The sequence below is a fragment of the Oryctolagus cuniculus genome, chromosome 3 (genome assembly GCF_051225735.1).
Source record: "Oryctolagus cuniculus isolate XC-2025 breed Fujian yellow rabbit chromosome 3, ASM5122573v1, whole genome shotgun sequence".
Taxonomy (NCBI): Eukaryota; Metazoa; Chordata; class Mammalia; order Lagomorpha; family Leporidae; genus Oryctolagus; species Oryctolagus cuniculus.
In genome coordinates this window covers 153,733,538-153,758,748 of record NC_142869.1, presented here as the reverse complement: position 1 = coordinate 153,758,748, position 25,211 = coordinate 153,733,538, and positions in this window count along the sequence as shown.

Sequence of the window (25,211 nt, the reverse complement as noted above, 5' to 3'; positions counted from 1 at the left end):
TGGTAAACAAAATAAGAATTATGTGGTTGAACTAAAAATTATGGACTGCGGTTTCAAAATTTATTAGTGCAGACCTAAAAGCCACTTAAAAGATTGAAAATGCAACAGTTTTCACCAGCTCTTCATTTCCTTTTCAACAGCCAATTGGCAGGTCCATTACAACCATAAACTTGTGTTTGCAAAGAGGGTTCTGGTGGATCCTGCCTGACACAGATTGTGGCCAACACCCAGGAAGCAAGAGGAGGGTTCCTGAAGTAAGAACATGATATGAGTAATTTATACTCTGCCTAATGGCTCCAGAAAAACCCTATTTTCTCCTAAGCTTTGTGATACTTAAGTGCATTTACAATGATTTATTTTTTTTAAGTTGATGTGGCATTGTGGGATGATGTCATAAAGTTCTTTTGATAGAAAACCATACTCCCCTTGTATTCACTGGAATCTCTGTACCCATTTCTGGTGTCAGTTTAGGAGGAAAAAGTTGCAAATATGTCATTTCTACATGTCAAATATCCCCCAAATTAGGGCACCACTGTCAAGTACATTAGGGTAACTATCTTATGTAGCAAAAGATGCTTATTTCATAACAGGATTGGCTAGAATAACTCCACCTCTCACCTTCCCTGATGGTGACACTCTGCACAGTCTAAAGCTCTGGCATTTTACCTTGTCACTTTTTATTGCATTCTGCTCTCAGGAGCCTTATTTAGCCCTCTCTGGTTCTGACTCATACTCCAGAACCTGAAAACAGTTTTTTCCTATGAAATACGAAGTTTTAGGTGAAAAACCTGCCATATGGTTTTGTTTTTCCAAAGACAATGTAGAGAGAAGCTCTCTTTTCCCTGGAGGATTTAATTCTATTTCCTCTAAAGATGAGTAGCTTGCAACACCAACAGTGATTGATCTCCCTCAGTGTATTGTGGAATATTCTGAAACAATCAAAGCATTAGACATAAGATCAGAATATGTGACCTTGAACCCAGTCTCCCCCACTAGCTTGCTAAAGTCTAATCTGCATCTGGATGTTTTTTCACTTTTAGGTATCAAAATAATACTTCAGGGCTTCTAATGATGAAATGAGAGAAATCATGTAAAAATAGGGATCCAAAATATCTAATATTCTAGCTAGAATAAATTTTCTTGAAGAAGGCAACTGACGTTAAATCCTCAGAATTTCAACTCTCTGGGATATGTTCAAACAACAGTTATTATCTGAGGAACAGAGTAACAGATTCATAAAATCTTCCCTGAGCATGTGAAGTAAGTGCTATTAACACATAATATGTGCTACGACACAACTTCCACACTAAAAACGTCATTAGAAAATAACACATGGATATTATTTCCTCCCAGATTTCTTTAATCAAAAAGGCATGAAGATTTATATCTAAAGATTCATATTTTATATCCCCTCAGTCAGAAATAAAGGCTGAAAATTCTTGGCAATCAGACTGAAGTACAGAGTTATACCAGCATCTGTAAGTCACAGGGAACTGAAACTTAATTACAGAATATACTTAGGTGATTTTTGGTCCCTTCTGCATGCCCCATCACTTTTTTATTATATCTTATCTCCTACTAGATATGTAATGGGATGATTCAGATTTTGTTTTGATAAGGAATATCTATATATTCTAAATATATACAGAAAGAAGGAATATTCTCAAAATGAAGAAATATCTGATTTAACTTTATAAAAAGAAGGAAGGTTCTTGATGTTATAGGACTAAGGAGAACTGAAGGAGAGATTTGGGTGAGTCTAATTTATTTAATAAATAACAAAGCTCCTATTGCAACCAGATATCACTACTTATGAGGACTGTAGCCACAGAGTTGTGGTTATTAGATATATAGACTTTTTAACATCGCTCTAACATTGTAAAGAAACAAAGCTGACGTTCCATAGAAGAAGTTAGGTTGAACAATTCCTGAGAACAGTTCTATCAATCCTCAGATAAAATGTTTCTCTTAAGAGTGGCCTGCTTAATGGGCCTAAGAAAGGTACTAAAGACTTCCATGTGTAAAATTTAAATAACGGAAGACTTCCTCTGACACCTTTTCGGGTACTCATGTATTCATGAGATGAATATGCGGCCAGGGGAAGGAGATATTTTCCCTTTATTAGTGCAAAGTGTTTTTTCTCCTGAGGAATAAGCAATAAAGCTACTGATGATTTTGAGGACTGTGAAAAAGCCTGCATCAAGTGAGATGCTTAGTTGAGTTCAAATTAAAAAGAAGTCCTTGGTAATTTCCACATGTAAACACTTTTCAGTATTGGCAAGAGGGACTACGAGACTGAAATCCTAAGGCAAGGTGGAGAAAAGAGAGCTGTGAGCTATACCTCCCATACAGACTTTTTATGCCCTCATCCTTGTCTTCCCCAGAGACAAGGCCACCTTCTGTGAGCCACAGAGTGAAGCAAAGTTGCCATTAATCCACCTGACCTGGAGTTTTCCTTCAAACCCAAAGACAAATGTTTGCCTTCCTCCCCAAAGACATCTGGTACTACTATCATTAACTGCCATTGGCGGGGTTGCATCACTTACCTACCAAACAGGATGGAGAAAGCTCTACGAGCTGTTGACACTCGGCTCTGAGAACTACTCTCATTGTCTGTTCACTTTACTTTGGCGGCTACTCACCATGAATAATGATTTTCCTTCTTTCCTTTTCCATAACAAATGTTGTTTTACAATACATCCCTATGTAGTCTTCCTTCTCATTCAAAATGTATATAATTATACTCAGTATTTTAAGGTTTAATACATAATCAGATTTTTACACTGGAAACTGGCAAAATAACTACAGAGAAGCATGCTATCATAGTTCTCTCATATTTATAGAGAAGCACTTGGTCTAATTTAGCTATTTTTTTAGTTTTAATATTGATTTTACTTATATCCACATACTATTTTTTACATTCTGCTTTATCTCTACCTAGATCTTTGAGGGAATTCACTTGGAACTATTGTCTTCCTATTAAAGCTAGAAAAATTGATAAAAATTGAAAAAGTGTTAGAAAAATTGATAAATTGTTCTTATTTTTTCTAGTGATTCAAAGAAAAATCGAATCCATTTCTCAGCAAAAGATGAGTTATTTCTATCAGAAATAATGATTTTTGAAGACACTACTGTTTTCAGTTTCCCAAATAATCTTCTTCAGGGACGTGTCAATGTGGCAACTTTAGGTCCCAGGTTTACTTCACAGTGTAAAACGTGGCATATACATTAGAAAATTTATCAAATGTACAGTACAATATTTTCCTTTTCAAATATGTAAGGATAAACTGCAGAAAATCTACATCTACTTTAAGTATTTTTTTCAAATAACAAGAATATTTCTTCCTGGTAATGGAGTGGGGGATGTTCAGGAACAGACAAACATTGGATTGATAAGTATGTCAAACTTAGGTCTAAATGAAGTAAATGAAGTATCCGCAGGGGACAGTTAACACTATTTCTTAATGAACATATTATATGATGTTCACATATTCAGTTTGTAAGACTTGGAAACGAACTCAAGGGGCAGGCATTCCACAGAGCAGCTGAGCTGTCACTTGAGACAACTGTATCTCATATCAGGATACCTGGGTTCCTACACTGACTCCATCCCCAGTTCAAGTTTCTTGCTGGTGTACATGCAGGGAGACTGACTGGGTCCCTGTCATCAATACAGGAGGCCAGAATTTAAGTGCAGGTATTTGGGGCGTGAGACAGCTAATGAATCTCTCTCCTCTCTCCCCTCTCTCCCCTCTCCCCTGTTTCCTCTGCTTTTTCCTCTCCCCCCTCCCCACTCTCTCCAGCTTGGCAAATGATCAAGCAGTCCCTAAACAGCACAGGAAATGAAATGCTGCTAGGCTGCCTTGTCACACATGTGCATAGACTTGGCAGTTAAGGAGATAACTGGTCCAAATTAGAGATCTTCTACCCACTGATTTACTCTCCAAATGACTGCAACTGCTATATCAAGGCCAGGCCAAAACCAGGGGCCAAAAACTCCATTCAGATCTCCCACGTGGGCAGTACAGACCAAAGTACTTGGACAATCTTCCATTGCTGACTTAGGCATATTTGCAGGGAGCTGAATTGGAAGTGGAACAGCCCTGAACTGAATCGGCTCTGACATGGGGTGCTGGCATTGTAAGTGGCAGCTTAACCTGCTGCATTACAACACAGTCCTCCAAATGGACATTTTTCAAACACAGAGTTACAGAGAGGAAGAGAGAGAGAGAGAAAGAGAGATCCTCATGTACTGGTTCACTCCCCAAATGGCCACAAAAGCCAAGACTGGACCCTGCTGAAGCCAGGAGCTTCTTCCTTCTCTCCCACATGGGTGGCAGGGCCCAAACACTTAGGCCATCTTCCATTGCTTTCCAAGGTGCACTATCAGGGAGCCGGATTGGAAGTGAAGCAACAGAGTCTCTAACTGGTAAGCACTGCAGGTGGCAAATGAGCATTCGTAACTCTGAAATATAAAAACTGTACGTGTTGACTTCAGTCCCATGGCAGATCACAAAACGTTCTCTGAAACTCAGCCCCTGTTCCTCTCAGCTGTTGTCAGAGAGCAGTTCTGCTCAACCAGGAATGGCTGAGAGAGGAAGGGCAGTTCACCAACTTGTGTACCACAGTATATCCCAGGAAAACCCCAAATCCAAATTGATTTGGACAGTTTAACACTAAATACACAGCAGGCAGCATGAGCTTCCTGTTTATGTGGGTTCCCTTTGCTTCCACCAAGTCCACAAAGCAACAAAGGCAGATCCAGGTAGATATTGCATACACAGTAAAATTCGTCACAGATAGGAACACCAAATTGGAGCTGGCATTGTGGTATAGTGGGTAAAAGGGCTACCTGAAATGCTGGCATCTCATATGGGTGCTGGTTTGAGTCGTGCCAATTCCAATCCAGCTTCCTTCAAATGGCCTAGGAAAAGCAGCAGCCCCCTGCCACCCATGAGAGAGACTCAGATAAAGCTCTTGGCTCCTGGCTTTGGCCTGGCCAAGTGTGCAGCCATCTGGGAAGTTAACTAGTGGATGAAAGCTATCTCTCTTTCTCTCTCCCTCTCTCTCTCTCTCTCTCTCTGTCTCTCTCATTGTGTGTGTATGTGTAACTCTGACTTTTAAATAAATAAATAAATAAATCTGTAAGGAAGGGTTTTAGGTACCTATGGGACAAAATCAAAGTCCAGCATATATATGATGTGATTGTCACAGAAGGAAGACAAAATGAGACTCTGAGACAGTTAAATATTCTTTAAAAATTATCTCTAGGGCAGTTGTGGCACAGCAGGCTAAGCCACTGCTTAGGATACTGGCATCCTCTATCAGAGAGCAAGTTTAAGTCTTGATTCCTCCACTTCCAATGCAGCTTTCTACTAATGGACCTAAGAAGACAGCTGATGATGACCCAAGTACTTAGATTCCAGACTCTCACATGGAAGACTTCCATAGAGTTCTAGGCTCCCAGATTCAGCCCAGCCCAGATCCAGATGTTGAGGGCATTGGGGGAATAAAGGAGAAGATGGAGGTTCTCTGTCTCTTTTTCTCTCTGATTTTCAAGTAAAATAAGTAAATCCTTAAAAATTATCAGCAAAACTTTCTCAAATGTAGTTAAAGTCATACATTTATAGATTCAAGAAATTTGGAAATGGCATCAGTAAGATGGTGGAATGAAGTCCTAGATACTCCTTCCATGATGAGCATACTGATTCAACAGCAACAAATGGATCGATTCCCTCTGTAAGAAATCCAGAAACTAATGGAGATGTTCCTATATCTCCAAAAACAGCCATATTGATGCTGTTGGAAAAACTGGAGACACCTACCCTCTGATTAATCCCCACTCCCAGTACAATATCACAAGTTCAAGAGAGAATCCCCTAACTCCTAACTCTCAGCTTCTCCCTGCTCAGTGAAGGAGCTGTCCTGAACATCTAGCATCTCAATTTTCCCGGGTGTTACCTAAGGGACTGGCTTCTATTTTGCCTGTCTCAAAGTGCTAAGGGTGCTTATCATAAGGCATGTCCCTGGGGACTATAGAAAATAAAATGGCGCTCTCCACAGCTCCACCTCTGGTGAGTGCAGAACAAGCAGGTGAGAAACTCCAGCTCTAGCTTGTTCTGCAGAGAGACTAAGAGATGTACCCAACATCCAACATTTCAATTTTTCTTAATGCTACCTTAGGGAATGGCTATTATCTGATCTTAGAGAACTGAAGGAATCCACCATACACTAGAACTTGAGAACAAAATAGTGTTTTCAGAGAAAACAAAACTGTGTTGTGTATAAGTATACCAGTGGTCACTACACTTCTACCTCCTACCTCAACACAGAATAAGTCTGGGAAAAGAAACTTCACTGCTACTTCTAACCTGGGGGCAGAAAGCGTTGGATAGTGCCTCTACTGTTCCAAATTTTCTGGGAGCTACCAAAGAGATTGTCTTCTATCCTGCCTTGTTTGTAATTCTCACAGGAACTGGCTTACTCTAGATTACTGGGAACAGCTAGGAACAAAGACAGTAGCTCAGCCTAACAGGAAGCTTTCAGAAGTCCTTAGGAATTCTAGCCAAGGGGACAGTGGAGTGGGTTAAGCCACTGCCTATGATGCCTGCCCCCCATATGGACTCTGGTTTAAGTCTTAAGTCATAAGGACGTAAGAACTCCATAAGTTCTGCTTCGGATCCAGCTCCCTGTTAACGTGTTTGGGAAAGCAGCAGAAGATGGCCCAAGTGCATGGGCCCCTGCAACCAGGTGGGGGACCCAGATGGAGTTCCGAGCTCTGTTGTGGCCATTTGGGGGTTGAACCAGTGGATGGAAGATCTTTCTCCCTGATGTTCCCTCTCACTCTGTAACTCTGTCTTTCAAATAAAATAAATGTAATATTAAAAGAAAAAGAAATTCTAATGTGGTTGATTAACAGAGTTAACAGAGTTCTCATGCAAAAGCACATCTGTAAAGAATGGGAGAGTTGGTAGTTTTTTCTAACGCATAATGCAAACAACAAAATCAATGAAATTAAAGAAGTAGAGAAACAGGATCATATCTTGAAGGAATAAAATAAAACTACAAAAAATGAGCCTAAGGAAATGGAGATAAATGAATTATCTGACATATAATTCAAAACAACCATCACAAAATTACTCATTAGGCTCAAGAGAACAATGTACAAATGAAGTGATAACTCAACTAAGAGAAAATTTTTAAAAGAAACAAATAAAAATCTTGAAGCTAAAGAATATAACTAAACCAAAATTTAATCAAAGGACTCACCAACAGATAAAAGCATGAAGAGTAATCAGTAAACATAACTTAGACTATGTAGTCAGATGAGAGAGAAAGAAAAATTACTTCAAACAAGAGCAACCCAAAGGCATCCAAACCAAGACACAATATAATCAAATTGATCAAATTCAAACATTAAAGAGAATTTTAAAAGCAGAGAGAGAAAACTGACTTCTTATGTACAAAGGACCCTCCACAAGGACTAACAGCAAGTTTTTCACAAGACATCTTGCAAGGCAGAAGGGAATAGAATAATATATTTAAAGTGCTGAAAGAAAAGCCACAAGCAAAGAAAATTATACTCGACAAAGTTCTCCTGAACAACCAGAAACAGAGATTTCCACCAAAAAGAAAGTTAAAGGATCTTATCATCTCTATACCTGTCTCATGTGAAATAATAATGGGAGTTCTTTAATTTAAAACAAAAAGATGCTAAATAGCAACAAGTCAGAATGAGAAAATATAAACTTATTGATAAAGCTAAATACCCACCCAAATGCAGAATACTGTTTTATTGTAAAGGTGGTAGTTCTATTATAATTCTAGTATGAAATTTTTAAAAATTATTAAAAAAAACTTAAAATGCTAATGGACACACAACATAAACATATTTAAATTGTGACATCAATAATACAACATGTGGGGGTGAGATACAAGAATTTTGTATGCAATTTAAATTGTCATAAATATATTAAGATATACTTATAAATTATGCTATGAAAACTTCATGATAATGAAAAAAATACCTATAAGAAAAAGAGAGAAATCTAAGCATGTTGATACAAAAAAAAGTCCCACAATAAGACATGAAAGAAGACAGCAAGAGAGGAAAAGAGGGACAAAGTTATAAGAAAAACAGAAACTGATTAACAAAATTCCTATAGTAGATTGATTCCGAACAATTTTAATATATAATTGAATTAAATTTCCTAATCAAAAAATACTGAGTTACTGAATAGCTTAAACACACATGCACAGATGCACAGACCAAAAAACAAAATGCAGCTGTATCAAAAGACACAATTAGATTTAAGGACACACACAGGCGGAAAGGAAAGAAACAGATCCATGAAAATTGTGACTGAGAGAGAACAGGTGTACCTATATTCAGACAATGTAAAGCTCAGTCAAAAATCGTCAGAAGTGATCATTAGTCTTATATGATAGAAAGCTCAATTCACCAGGAAAAATTAACAGTACAAACCTATTTGCACTCCACATCAGAGAACCTAAAAATATATAGAAATACTGACAGAACTGAAAGCAGAAGGGACAGTAATATGATAACAGAAGACTAACATATCCCACTTTCTACAATGGATAGAATAACCAAATAGAAAACCAATAAGCAAACTACACTAGAGCAGAACGACACTGAGATGAAATGGACCTAATAAGAATATGCAAGACATTCAATCCCACAACAGCAGAATATACATTCTTCTCAAGCACATATGGAACATTCTCCAGGGTGGATCACCTGCTAGGTCACATATGTGGTTTTTTTTTTTCACATATAAGAACACTGAAATCACACCAAGTATATTTTCTAACAAAATAAAACCAGAAATCAGCAATAGTAGGATTTTTTTTCATTAAAAATATGTGGAATTTAAACAGAATGCTTCTGAAAAACAAAAGGGAGAGGGAAGAAATAAAAACATGAAAATTACAAAATATCTGGAGTCAAATGAAAATGACAATAAGACATATAAAAACTGACAGGATACTGCAAAAGCAGTTCTAATTTGGGAAATTTTAGCAATAAATGTCTGTATTTCAAAAGAAGAAACAGGAGCCAGCACCTGCAATGCTGGCATCCCATATGAGCACCCATTTGTGTCCCAGCTGCATCACTTCCTATCCAGATCCCTACTAATGGCCTGGAAAAAGCAGCAGATGACCCAAGTGCTTGGGCCCCTGATACCCCGCTGGGAGACCTGGAAGAAGCTCCTGGCTCAGCCTCAGCCATTTTAGCCATCTGGGAAGTGAACCAGAAACACCTCAAATAAGTAATCTAAATTTATGCCTCAATGAACTAAAAAGGAAGAATAAATTTAACAAAGAATAAAATAACAAAGATGAAAGCAGGAAAATTGAATTATATACTCAAATTAATCAGAAATTAAAAGGGGATGCATTATAATCAATAACAGAAATTAAAAGGATCATAAAAGTTTACTGTGAACAATTTTACATCAACAAGTTGCATAATATAGATGAAAGAAATAAATTTATAGAAGCATACAACCTACCATGACTGAATCTGAACAGATGTATAATTAGTAAGGAGATTGAACCAGTAATCAAAGAACACCAGCACAGAAAATCCCAGAAACAGATGGCTTCAGTGGTGAATTCTACCCAAGATTTAGAGAATTAACACCAATTCTTCTCAAACTCTTCCAAAACATTCAAGAGGAGGGAATACTTCTGAACTCATCTGAGGCCAGCACCACCCTGATACCAAAACCAAAGATAGCACACAAAAGAGAAAAGCATAGTCCTCCATCCCTGATGAACAGAAATGCAAAACCTATATGAAATATAAGCAAATTAAATTCAACTTCACATTAAAGTTATCATAAAACCATGAATAAGCAGGATTTTTCCCTGAGATGCAAGAATGATTCAATATACAAAAATCAATTAATGTAACACAGCATATTAATAAAATGAAGCATAAACATCACTTGATAGAATGACACTAGCAAGATGATAAAATAAGAGATTCTCCCATCTAACCCCCCCTAAAATGTCAGATGTATCCACTGACAAATGTGTCTTAATGGGAGCCTTGAGATTCTGGTAGGGGATAATGAAAACCCAGAGAAGTTCAAGACCAAGAAGAATCACTTTGAGAGTGCAATCCCAGGCCCACGTAACAAGTGCTGCTCCTGATTTCAAGTGTGGAAATGGTTCCTTCCCTAAAGAGATTGGGTAGATCTTCATTTCACTCTTAGTCTGCTACAAGTATCATCTGCCACAAATGCTACATGGAAAACAAAAAAGTCAGGGAAATGTGACATGAGTAGGAGAAAGGATTATGAAGTTCCAGTAACTAATTCCAAAGAAATGGGAATGTGTGAATTGTCTATAAAAGAATTCAAAATAGGGACAGCAATGTGGCACAGCAGATAGAACCGCCACCTGCAATGCCAGCATCCTATAAGGGTGCTGGTTTGTGTCCCATCTCCTCCACTTCTCATCCAACTCTCTGCTAATGGCCTGGGAGAAACAGTGAAGGATGGCCCAAGTGTTTGGGTCCCTGAGTCCCATGTGGGAGACCTGGAAGAAGCTCCTGGCTCCTGACATTGGCCTGGGCTAGTTCTAGCCATGGCAGCTATCTGGGGAATGAACCAGCAGATGGAAAATTCTCTCTCTGTGTGTGTATCTCACCTTCTCTCTCTGTAACTCTGACTTATAAATAAATAAATAAATCTTAAAAAAATTCAATGGGGAGCAGCTCTGCAGCACAATAGTTTGAAGCCCTGGCCTGCAGTGCCAGCATTCCATTTGGACACCGGTTCGAGTCCTGGCTGTTCCAGTTCTGATCTAGCTCTCTGCTACAGCCTGGGAAAGCAGTAGAAGATGGCCCAAGTCCTTGGGCCACTGCATCCACGTGGGAAACTAGGAAGAAGCTCCAGGTTCCTGGCTTCAGATCAGCTCAGCTCTGGCCATTGCAGTCATTTGGGGAGTGAGCCAGTGGATAGAAGACCTCTCTCTCTCTCTCTCTCTCTCTCTCTACCTCTCTCTGTAATTCTGTCTTTTAAATAAATAAAATAAATCTTTAAAAAAAAGAATTCAAGATAAGGATCCTGAAGAAGCTCAATAACATAAAGTACAGACAAATAATGATAATAATAAATGAACAAAATTAGAAGTTTCATAATAAAAAATACTTAACAAGGAACAAAAGAGAAATTCTGTAACTGAAGAACACAGTGACAGAAATGAAAAACTCAATAAAGACTCTCAACAGCAAATTCAAGTATATAGAACAAAAAGAGCAGACCAAGATAGGTCACCTGAAAATAACCAATTGGTTGATCAAAAAAAAAGGAAAAGATGGCTAAATTTTTTTCTTGACAGGTAGAGTTAGACAGTGAGAGAGAGAGACAGAGAGAAAGGTCTTCCTTCCGTTGGTTCACCCCCAAAATGGCCGCTATGGCCAGCACACTGTGCCTATCTGAAGCCAGGAGCCAGGTGCTTCCTCCTGGTCTCCCATGCAGGTGCAGGGCCCAAGCACTTGGGCCATCCTCCACTGCCTTCCCCGGGCCACAGCAGAGAGCTGGACTGGAAGAGGAGCAACTGGGACAGAATCCGGTGCCCCAACTGGGACTAGAACCCGGGGTGCTGGTGCTGCAGGCGGAGGATTAGCCAAGTGAGCTGTGGTGCTGGCCGGCTAAACAGTTTGAAAAGGCATGAACAAACTATGAGACACCATCAAAAAATGTAGACTACCAGAGCAAGAGAGAGAGACAGAAAGGGGCAGAAAACTTATTTCAAGAAATGCTGTCTGAAACGGTTATCAAAGCCTTGGGAAAGACAGAATGAGAAGAGATTAGTCACAACTGAACAAGAGGAACAATTTCTGCTATTCTATTACACAGTAGGGTGACCACAACTAAAATAACATAAGGTATATTTCAAAATTGCTCAAAGAGGCTATTTTGGATAATCTTATGACAACAAATGATAAATTTTAATGTGAATTATGTGCTAAATAACCCATATTTGTTCATTGTAAAGGTCTTCAATAAAGTTTGCTATAAATGCATATTATGAAAAAAAATGAATGATTTCAAATTTTTGCAACAAAATACATTGAGCCTTTTAAAACTTTCATTCTTTGAGAAACACTGATGGAGATAGAGTGCTCCTACAAGTGATTCTTTTCCCAAATGTTCACAATGGCTGTGACTGATCCAGATCAAAGTTGGAAGGCAGGGACTCAACCCAGTTATACCATGCGGGTGGCAGGAACCCAATTAACTGAACAATCACTGATGCCTCTCAGAGTCTGAATTAGATGAAGCTGGAGCCAAGAGCTGGAGCTAGATATTGAACTCAGGAACTCCAATATAGGATGCATGCATTTAACCAGCATCATAGTTGCTAAACTAAAAGCCTACCCCTAAACTTATCTTTTAATTCAATTTTTCCCACAAATTTTAAGTGCCTAAATATATATATATGTGTGTGTGTGTGTATATATATATATATCAATGTAGTATATTATACCCCATAACTTATACAATTATTATGTACCAATTTAAAAAATAGAAATACCTGGGCTGGCACCGTGCTACAGCAGGTTAAGCCACCACTTGAATGCCAGCATCCCGTATCTCAGTGCTGGTTCAAATCCCAGTAGTTCTCCCTCTGATCCAGCTCCCTGCAGATGTACCTAGGAAGGCAAGGAGCATGACTCAAGCACCTGAGCTCCACCCACCCACTTGAAAGAGACAGATGGAGTTCCGTGCCCTTTCTTCAGGATGACCCAACCCATGCAGTTGTGGCCATTTGGGAGTGAACCAGTGGATGAAAGGCCTGTTTTCCTTTCTGTCTCTCCCTCTCTCTCTGCACTCTGCCTTTCAAATAAATAACTAAAATCTAAAATGAAATATAAATACTGTCTGAAAACTTCCCAACCTTGGGGCAAATGTGGACATACAGATTTACAAAGTTCAAACTACCCCAAGCAAGATTAATTCAAAAAATAGTACTCTGAGGTATATTATAATTTAACTGTCAAAAGTCAAAGATGAGAGACTTTTGAAAGCTTCATGGGAGAAAAAGCTTAGCACATGTAGAGAATTATTCATAAAGCTGTCAGTGAACTTCTAAACAAAAACCCTATAAACTAGTAGGAAATATAGGATGGCATATTCAAAGTGCTAAAAGAAAAAAAAAACTGTCAGTCAAAAACCCTATACCTTACAAAGTCATCCTTCAGAAATAGAGAGACAAGACCTTCAAAAACAAAAAATGCTGAGGAAGTTTGTCATCTGTCCAGCTTGTAATGCTAACAGGAGTTCTTTGAGCTGAAACAAAGGATGACAGCTAACAACATGACAACATATAAAAATGCAGCACTCATTGGTAAATGTAAATGTATATCAACAATACTATAGATGGAATGTAAAACACTCTTAAGCCTAGTATAAATCTTAAAAGGTAAGTGTACAAGAATCAACTATAGCTATAACAACTGAGCAACTGATGCATAACACAAAAAGATGTAAAGTATGACATCAATAGCATAAATTAGGGGGGAGGAGGGAGAAATAAGAGAGTGGAGTCTTTGCATGCTATTGAAATTAAGTTGTCATCAGTTTGAGATATTATAATAGTTTTTATGTATGCCTCATTGTAACCACATACAAAATCCTCCAGTAGATACAGAAGAGAATGCAAAGAAAACCACTGCAAAAGTACAGCAAATTACTAAGAAAATCAAAAAGATTGGAATAAAGAAAAATAAAACAATAGACTCACACACTCAATAAAAAATTAACAAAATGCCAATGCTAACTTATTAGCTCTTAACAATTATTTTACATGTAAATTGATTTAACTTAATTCTCTAAACAAAAAGCATTGAATGTCTGAATGCAAAATATGTCAGATCCAACAATATGCTGCCTATAGAAGGCCCACTTTATCATTAAAGACAACATAGACCAAGAATGAAGGGTTAAAAAAAATTATACCATGAAAAGAGAGTACGGGTGGCTATACTCACTTCAAACTTTTAAGTCAAAAACTGGAACAACAGACACAGAAGGTCAACTATATAATTAAAAATGGATCAATTAATCAAGAGGATATAGCAATGTTATGTTAGTTTTTAAAAAATCTTAAATTTAAGAAGATTGAAAACAAAAATGCATTTTCTGATAATGGAATAAAACTGAAAATCAATAACAAGAGGAGTTATGGAAAATCATATTTGAAAATTAAATTCCATGCTCCTAAGTATGCAATAGGTCAAAAAAAAGTAAATTTAAAAATACCTTGAGACAAATAAAAATGAAAACACAACCAAAATGTATGGAGTGTAGCACAAGCAATTTTAAGAAGGAAGTTTATAGCAACAGATTCATACATTTAAAAAGAAGACAGGACTCAAAAAATAACATAACGTTATACCTCAAGAAACTAGAAAAAGAATAGATCAAAGCAAAAGTCAGTGGAAGACAGGAAACAGTATTAAAGAAGAAAAATGAAATGAAATAGACATTCAAAAGAAAATAGATTAATGAAACTAAAAACTAATTCTTTGACAAGATAAACAAAATCAACAAACCTTTAACCAGACTAAGAAAAAATAAATGAAATCATAATCAAATAAATCAGAAATGAAAGAGAAGATTTTACAACTAATACCACAGGAATAGAAAAGCATGAGAAAATAGTATGAACAATGATTAGCCAATCAATGATAGCCTGGAAGAAATGTATTTGAGCAGACCGATAATGAAAATATTAATAAGAAATTTCTCCCATCAAATAAAAGTCCAGGACAAGATCATTTCATTTACAGAAGGACTCATACTAATATTCCTCCTCGAACTCTTCAAAAAAGAAAAAAAAAAAAGCTGGAAAAGAGGAACTACTTGCAAACATTAGCATATGATACCAGTATTGCAGTGATACCTAAGACAGACAAGGACAGCCCAAGAAAAGAAAAGTGTAGGCCAGATCCTTGCAAATGAACATGGATGTACAAATCCTCAAAGAAGTACCAACAACCCAAATTCAACAACATATTAAAAGAGTCAATCTGCATACTCAAGTAGGATATGGTCCTTGAGGTGCAAGGATGATTAACTTTATGAAAATCAATAAATGTGATACACCACACTAACAGAATGAAGGATAATGACAACATGAACATCTCACTAGAGGCAGAAAATGCATTTACCAAAATTCAGCATATTTTCATGATTAAAATATCTCTTATCAAATTGGACATAGAAGAAGGTATCCTCAACACAATAAAAGTCATATACAAAGTTGAAAGCATTTCCCCAAGAACAACACAAGACTGCCCACACTCTTACCACTGTTACTCAATATAGCACTGGCAAATCAAGACAAAGCAATCAGACAAAAACAAATACATAATAGGCATTTAAATAAAAAAGGAAAAGGTTAAACTGTTTGTTATATGATCTTATATATAGAAAACTCTAAATATATCACCCAATAACATTAGAACTAAAAAAATATTTTGTGAAGTTATAGTTATATATGACACAACATCAGCTTACAAAAATCTGAAGCAATATTTCACTAACAATGGACTATCTAAAAAAGAAATTAGGAAAGCAATTCAATTCACAAAACTATTAAAAATTAAGAATAAATTTACTCAAGGCAGTGAAAAATTCATATAATGAAAATTATACAACACTGGTGAAAAAAATCAAAGACAACTCAAATAAGTGGAAATATCCTGTGTTCAGGGATTTGAAGAATTAATGTTAAATTATCAGCATGTTTCAAACTAACTTACAGATTACACGAACTAATTTTCTGAAAAAAGGGAAGGGGAAATCCTAAAATTTGTATAGAATTATGCAAGACACCATATAGCCAAAGCAGTCTTTTTTTTTTTTTTTTTTTCTGATAGGCAGATTTAGACAGTGAGAGAGAGAGACAGAGAGAAAGGTCTTCCTTCCATTGGTTCACCCCCAAAATGGCTGCTAGGAGCCAGGTGCTTCCTACTGGTCTCTGATGCAGTTGCAGGGCCCAAGCACTTGGGCCATCCTCCACTGCCTTCCCGGGCCACAGCAGAGAGCTGGACTGGAAGAGGAGCAACCAGGACAGAACCGGCACCCCAACCAGGACTAGAACCCCGGGGTGCTGTCGCCGCAGGTGGAGGATTGGCCTAGTGAGCTGTGACGCCAACCCCAAAGCAGCCTTGAACAAAGAGAACAAAGCTAGGGCATCACAGTATATGGCTTCAAAATATGCTGCAAAGCTGTAGCAATGAAAACAGCATGGTATTGACATTCAAATAGACACTCTGACCTACAGAACAGAATAGAAAGCATAAAGCTAGGCACTCAGGGTCATTTAATTTTTAACAAAAATGACAGGAACTGGGAAAAGGACAGTCTCACAAACTGGATATGCAAATTGGAATCCTAGTCTCACATCACACAAATATCTCAACATGAAATAAAAATTCAAATGTAACATCACAAACTGTAAAATTACCAAAAGAAAACAGGAGGCAGGCTGGCCAATGATTTCCCAGGTATGACCCCAAAAGAAGAGGCAAAAAAAGCAAAACTCAACAAATGGATTGTATAAAACTAAAAAGCTTATGCACAGGAAAAGAAAAAAGAATTGACTTGAGAGACAACAGACAGATTGGGAGAAAATATTTGCAAACTGCATTTCTGATAGGGGGTTAATATGTAAGAATGTAAAGAATCTGTAAAGAGAATTTAAAGAATCCAAACAAAGTGATAGCAGGAAAACAAATAACATTATTTGAAAAGTGACAGAGCTCCTGAAGGGAGATTTCTCAAAAGGAAACTTACAAATAGGTAACATATACATGAAAAAAATATTCAATATCATTTATCTCAGGGAATTGAAAATTTAAGCCACAGTAAGATATCATCCCACACCTTTTAAAACACCTGTAAGACAAAACACAATAAGTTTTGGAAAGAATGTGGAGAAAAGGGAAACTTGTATACTGTTGGTGGAAATGTAAATAAATAATATAGCTATACGGAAAACCGTGTGGAGGCTCCCAAAAAGTTATGACTAGAACTGCTATATGATCCAGGAATCTCAGTCTGAGTATGTATTCTAAGGACTGAAATCAGAATATTTAAGATATATCTACAACAACAATAAAAAAGATGTACATACATCACCATGTTCGTTGCAGCATAAATCATAATAGTTAAGATATGGAAGCAACCTAACCGTACATTCAATGACTAAAGAAACACAATAGAATCCTAGTCAGTATCAAAGGAAAAAATTCTGAGGCTGGAGTTATGGCACAGTGAGTCAAGCTGCAGCTTATGGCACACCACCATTTCATTTCAAAGTGCTGGTTTGAGTCCTGGCTGTTCTACTTCCTTTCCAGATTCCTGCTAATGCACCTGGGAGAGCAGCCTAAGATAGTCCAAGTGGTTGGGTCCCTAACAGTCATGTGTCAGTAGTTCCTAGCTTCTGGCTTCAGCCTGGCTAAGTCTTGGTTGCTGTGGGCATTTGGGGTGTGAACCAATGGATGGAAGATTTCTCAGTTTCTCTCTCTTTCTCTACCACCATCTCTCACTGTCACTTCCTCCCTTGCTGTCACTCTGACTTTCTAATAGATAAATTGAAACTTTAAAAAATAAAGGTCAGGGGGACTCTCTCTTCTGTAACACCCTGGATGAAGAAGGGGATATTATGTTTAATGAAGTAAGCCAAGCACAGAATGACAAATATTACATGATATCAATCATGAGTGGGTTCTAAAAAAAGTCAAATTTATAGAAGTAGACTGTTGAACAGTATGGGTGTCTATAATCAATAATAGTGCATTTCAAAATTGTTTAAACATTCTATTTCAAATGTTCTTAGCATAAAAAGTAGTAAGTGCAAGGATACTTCAAATTGTCTATAGAAAATGGAATTAAAATAAATTCATTTTGGTGCAAAAATACTTCAAAATGCATGCATAATGGTACTTGATATGTAAATTACCCTGACTTAATCATTCTACAGTGTAACCATATCAAAATATCAAATTTTAGTCCATAAGTATATACAATTTTTTCAACTAAAAACATTTTTTAAAAATAAATAAAATACTAAACTTGTTAAAATTACATCATGGTCTCAATACATGCAGAAAAAGTGTTTGATTAAAATTCAAAATGCTTTTGTGATAAAAAAAAAAACTTTCAATAGACTAAAAATAGAAAGCAGTTACCTAAAAATAATGAAGGCAAGATGCGAAAGTCCCACAGCTACTCATCATACTTATTGGAGGAAAATTAAAAGCTTTTCCAAGCCAAGGATACTCAATTTAAGCATGTCTACTCAAACAAGTAGGCAATAAAAAGAAGAAAAGTCATCCAAAATTCAAAGAAAGGGGTAAAATCATTCCTGTTTGCAGAAAATATAACAATATGCATAGAAAAATCCTGAAGATATCATTCACAAACTCTTCAAATTATTAAGAGAATTTGGCAAAATTGAAGGATACAAAATCAATATAAAAACCAGTTTTGTTCATATACACTAATAACAATCTAAAAATGAAATTAGGAAAATAATCACATGTACAATAAAAACCAAAAAAATGAACAACTTAAGAATAAGAAAATAAAAGATTTTTATAATGAAAACTACCGAACATTGGTGAAAGAAATTAAAGATATGCACAAATGAAAAGACATTCTATATTTATTACAAGACTTAATAATGTTATAATATCCATTCTACACAAAGAAATCTACAAATTCAATTCAATTCCTATCAATACCTCCATGGATATCACTACAGAAATAAATTGGCAGTTCTAAAATTCATATGGAACCACAAAAGACCATGAATAGCCAAAACAATCTTGAAAAAGAATTACAAAGTTAGTGACATTCCGCTTGCTTAAATAAAGTAGAGTCATTGAAACAATGCAATGTTGTTGTTAAGAACAGACATAAAAATCAACAGAAGAGAGAGCTCAGAGATAGACTCATGCCATGTGGTCACATGACAAAAATGCAAAATTGGGAAATGGAGTTGGGGAAAATAGATGTCCACATGCAGAACATTCAAACTAAGGAACTCTTATAACTCAATAGCAAAAAAATTTAATAACCCAATTAAAAATAGGTAAAGGCCTCAAATTAGACATTTCTCCTAAAGAGATATTTAAAAATGGCTAGTCAGGATCTAGAAAGATACTGAACAACTCTAATGATCAAGGCAATGCATATCAAAACCACAATGAGATATCACCTAACAACTGTTAAAATTACTATTTACAAAAAAAAGTGTCAGTGAGGATGTAGAAAATAGGAATTCTTTTACCCTATTGTTAAGAAAGCAAAATGGTACCATTGCCATAAAAAACAGCATGGAGGTTTACTCAAAAAAAATAAAAGTAGAGCTACCATATGACACAGTAATCATATTTCTGGGTATTAGTCCAGAAGTACTGAAGTCAAGATCTTGAAGAGATGCTGGCACACCTATGTTCATTGCAGCATTCTTCACAATGCTTAAGATGTGAAAATCACTCTAATGTTCCATCAGTAGATTAATTGATAAAGAAAATTGAATCACTATATAATGGAATCCTATTTCACCTTTAAAAAAAAAAGAAATTGTACAAAGTGTAACATGGATGAACCTTGAGAACTTAATAGGTAACATACTCCTGTTGCAGAAAAACAAATACTGCATTATTTCACTCATACAGAGTATTTAAAATAAACTAACAGAATCAAAGAATAGAGTTGAGAGGTGAGAAAATAGGGAGTTGCTCACCAATGGGTAAAATATTTCAGTTACACAATATGAATACATTCTAGAGATCTAAAGTACAACATTGGGGACTGGTGTTGTGGTTCAGTGGGTTGAACTACAGCCTGTGAAACCAGCATCCTATTTGGGCACTAGTTGAAGTCCCAGCGGTTCCTCTTCCAATCCCACTGCTTGTTAATGCACCTGGGAAGGTAACAGAGGATGGCCCAGGTGCTTGGGCCTCTACCACTATGTGAGAGATCTAGACAAACTCCAAGCTCCTGGTGTTGTTGGCCTGGCCCAGCCCTGACCACTGCAGCCACCTGGGGAGTGAACCAGCAGATGGAATATCTCTTTCTCTCTGTCTCTCCCTCTTACTCTGTAACTCTGCTTTTCAAATAAATTAATTAATTTCTTTAAAAAAATACAACACAGTACCGATATATAACACTTTTTGGGTTGTGTGCACTTGAGAACCTGTTGAGAGGATAGATCTCATGGTGTTCCCAAAATAAAATTTTTTTTAAAGTTTCTAAACAAGAAAAAAAAAAAAGAAAGCATTACACGTATGAAGAAAATTGAATAGTTACATCACAACAAAATACTCAAACCAAGCTTCCAGGTGATTAACACATCGTATACAGAGGCTTGTCCACTAACTTCTCATCAGAAACTATGGAGGCCAGAAGACACAGACACAAACACCTTTAATGTGCCAAATGAAAGATAATCATCAATGCAGAAATCTCCAGCAAAAACATCCTGTAACAATAAAGGCAAAATGAAGGCCTTTCAAGACTAAGAGCTATGCTAAAGGAAGTTCTTCAAGCTGAAGAGAAATGAGTGTAGGTATAAAATTGTATGCCCAGGAAGGAATGAAGAGTGTCAGAAACAGTAAATATTTGAATAGCTATAAAATACTGATCTACATAAATGACTGGTTCAGACAAAACCTATAAATTATCTCATTTTATAATGAAAATAGATATAAAACATGACAAACTGATAAGGAACAGGGAAATGGACTAATATAATTTCAAATTTTCTCTATGTCTTTTTATATGAATTGGCACACTAGTAACTGCAAGCAAAAGGTTCTGAAGTAAAAAGGAAACGCAGTTTCCATTCTGTATGATACAGTGGTAGAAACAGTACCACAGGGGCTGGCACCGTGGCTCACTTGGTTAATCCTCCACCTGAGGCGCCAGGTTCTAGTCCCGGTTGCTCCTCTTCCAGTCCAGCTCTCTGCTGTGACCCAGGAGGGCAGTGGACGATGGCCCAAGTGCTTGGGTCCCTGCACCCGCGTAGGAGATCAGGAAGAAGCACCTGGCTCCTGGCTTCAGATCGGCACAGTGCAGCCGTGGTGACCATTTTGGGGGGTGAACCAACAGAAGGAAGACCTTTCTCTCTGTCTCTCTCTCTCACTGTCTCTGTCAAATAAATAATAATTATAAAAAAAAGAAACAATACCACAAATCTCTTGTGTACAATCAGTGGCAGAATGATATCTTCAATTTTTTTTTCTTGAATTATGCTCTTACTTGGTTAGCCAGTACCTCAGGAAAGGATGATACAGCAGAATGGATGAAATCCTAGAGTCAGTCTTTGGCTTTTCATTTCCAAGGCCCTAAACTTCGTAGGTCATTGTAAGACGTTCGCTTTACTGAAATGTAAGAAGACATCAAAGCAGAAGAATATGAAGATCTGCCTTATTTTGAAAAGATCCCTCTGGATGCCCTGTTGAGAATAAGCTGATGGTAGCCTGAAGTGAAAGCCAGAGAATGGACAAGTTGGGAGGATATTGTTTAACAAAAGATGTGATCGTGGGAAATAAGCTAGGGTGGCAGCAGTAGAGAGCAGGAAATACAGCGGCATCCTGAGGTTGTTTCACAGTGGTACCATGTAAGGGAAATTAGGATTCTAATTAGAGGGCAGAGAGGTTGGCCAGGTGATGCAAGCTTAGGCAGATAGGCCTGGGGATGCTCTGGCAGCCCTCAATCTTAGCAGCTCAAGCTGCTTAGGCATTTTCTCAGGATTTTTTTTTTAATGAGCAACCTCATTATCCTTCTCCAGCTTATATGAATTAATAAACTTATTAACATTCATTTGACATGATAATTAATCACTAATTCCTTATCTCTTTGGAGACTTCTATTACTTTCCCTGGATAGAAGCCACACAGGTGATTTCAAATCCATGTGAATTCCAGCTGGATTCAACTGCACAAAGAATGTTGCTTATGTGTTGGACTTGGTTGTACTGACTGAAAAGGCAGAAATCTACTAGAAATTCCAAGAACTTGCTCAAGCTATCATAAAATGCTTGCTGGGAAAGGGTCCTTGATCTGAAGACAGGATACAGGATAGAGAAGTGCAAGGAAGGAAGTGGAGTCCCAAGTCTCAGAGGCATGGGAATGACCTGAGCAGTTTTGCGGGGTGCTACGGCCTTTTGTCAAGTTCCAAAACGTCTGTCATTAGATGAGTGGTTTTCTGTGGGGTCAAAGCCTTTAGTGAGTTCTACCCATGCAAAAGAGTAGGAGGATAAGTAGCTTGAAGATCTGCCAAGACCCCAGCTGAAATGTGAAGCTGTACGTCCAGATGATTTATAAGGTGGTTGAACGAATTGAACTGCAACATTGGAACATTTAGTTTTGGAGATACAGAAAGGGACTTTCCGTTGTTTAGCAAGAGTGACACTGCCCAGGCCAAGAAAGGAAACTACCTCCTGTATTCTTCCAAGAAACCATCTGCTTAAGGTACTCTTCTAGGCTGCATATACTGCCTCTTATTTAATCTCCCCCCAAAAGGTAAGAAGTATTTTTACCCACATTTACAGATGGAAAATCAAGTCTCTGTGAGGCAGTGTAATTTGTCCAAGACGTAACACTAAGATTCAAATACAGACACACCTGATAATATTTCAGGCTACTGCTTCACCACCAGTCCCCTCCCCCTCCTTTTAATTTTAAAAGCCCTTAACTCATTGTCTTTTTCTTATTTTTTAGTTTCTATTTTAAAATTACACAAATAAAATTATGAATATACAGTTATAGAGATACAGAAAGTAGACAGCAATTAGTTTGCTATTCATAAAAAATGTTGGAAAAAAGTTACAGATGAGTACAGATAATTGCTTCTAGCCCTAACAGCTAACAAAACGTGGTTTACTTTTGAAATATCTGGAGTTTACAAAGTCCTGAGCCCTATAACAACACATAATAAGTGGTTACTAAATTTGGTAGTCTATCATTTCACATTGTTTTTATTTTTACTACATATTGTCTGGCATACGTTGGTTGGTATCGGTAACTATAACATGATTACTTATACAGAAAAGGTGTCGTCTGAAGTCTCTGCTTTCCATTGTGTTTTCTGAAAGCATTTCACAGTAAGAAGTTTATGCACTGAGCATAGTTGAATTTCAGAAAACATCTAAAAAGAAGTCTTAATAAACAGCATTACATTTCTCAAAGATGGTTCCTTCTGAAAGCCGAGTGACTTTGTTTATTTCTACATGGACAGCTGCCTCTATCCTTGAAGTACACATCTTTGTCCTTAAGACAGTACGGGGAAATGGCACTGCCACCTCTTGGAACACCACAGCTATATTCTGGCACCTGTGCGTTTTTCTTTTTTACCACCTAGTCGTGCTTCCTCTCCACCTCTTTCCTAAATGCCTGCCCTTTTGCTGCCCTCTCCACAGACCCTTTTATGCTTGTTTCCCCAAGCCTTTAACATTATCTACACCTACCTGTGTGAGCTCCAGGTGATTCATGATTTAATTCTCTTCGAATTTCCATTCCCTCCCTGGTTCCCATTAATACGTTCAGCCTTAAGACAACCAGAAAATCACATGCCCCTCTTTCTCCCGTATTTTATGAATAATGGCATTTTGGTTGATCACTTCTGTGACCTGGCTTTCCACATCTAAAGCTCTCCAAATGCCAGGGCTCATGCTCAGACACGTTCATATTTTAAATGTGTGCTAAGGCCCTATAAATGCAATGACCTCTTCTTCCCCTGTTAAAAATTTTGCATTAAATATCTTGCTCCTATTTTTCCATAGATATGCATTCACCATAAACTAGCCTGCCCACAGTTAGGCATCTTTCCGGTTTCCATATTATTTTACATTACCATCCTGCTCACATTATAATGTTCCTATTATTGTTTCATTTCCAGGGGAAAAAAATGGAATCTTGGCTAGCTTCACACAATTACCATTCAATGCCTCTAACATCCTCATCCTTATTTCATGCAAACTCTCTCTAATGTAATTCAAGAATCAACTTTCTCTATTCTGAACACAATGTGATTAGCAAATATTTTCTCCAAGTCTGTGACTCATCCTCTCATTGTCTTAACTGTTTTTTTCCCAGACCAAATGATTTTAATTCTTCATGTACATGAATATTTACATCAGTGATATATATAGTTTCTCAAAATGAAAATAACTCAAGTATACTTCACTGGGTTAGCAGATTTTAAAAATTGTGGTACATCCATACAGAGTATTCGTCAATAAAGATTAATGAATTCTTGTTATACACAATTTGAACCTCAAAGGTGTTTTGCTGAGTGGAAGAAATCAGCCTCAAGAGATTATGCGCTGTGGCGCAGCAGGTTAACGCCCTAACCTGCAGTGCTAGCATCCCATATGGGCGCTGGTTCTAGTGCCAGCTGCTCTTCTTCCGATCCTGCAATAGAAGATGGTCCAGGTCCTTGGGCCCCTGTACCCACGTGGGAGACTTGGAAGAAGATCCTGGCTCCTGGCTTTGGATCAGCAAAGGTCCAGCCGTTACGGCCAATTGGGAAGTGAACCAGTGGATGGAAGACCTCTCTCTCTCTCGCTCTCCGCCTCTCCTCTCTCTGTGTAACTCTGACTTTCAAATAAATAAATAAATCTTAAAAAAAAGATCATGTACAACATGATTCCATTAATAGAATATTTTGGAAGGAAACAAAAAGATGGGAATGGAGGAAAAAAAATCAGTGGTTGTCAGGTTTTAAAGTTGGAGTACGGAGTCTGACTAAAAAGGATCGATATGGGAAAATTCTATGACATGCTGCTGTTTTCTGTATCCAGATGAAGTGGAGGTTATAAAAAACATCTATATGTGTCTTAAAAGTCACAGAACTCTGTGCCAAAAGCCCAGAGTAGGGGCTGGCAGTGTAGTGCAGTGGGATTGGCACCTGTGTGCTACACTGCTTCTAGGGCGGCTGACATCCCATCTTGGAGAGCTGATTGAAGTCCTGCCTATCCCACTTCAGATCCAGCTCTCTACTAATGTGCCTGGGAAGGCAACAGACGATGGCTCAAGTACTTGGGCCCCTGCCACCCACAAGGAAGACCCAGATGGAGTTCCAGACTCTTGGCTTCAATTAGCCCAGCCCCAGCAGCTGTAGCCATTTGGGAAGTGAACCAGAAGGTGAAAG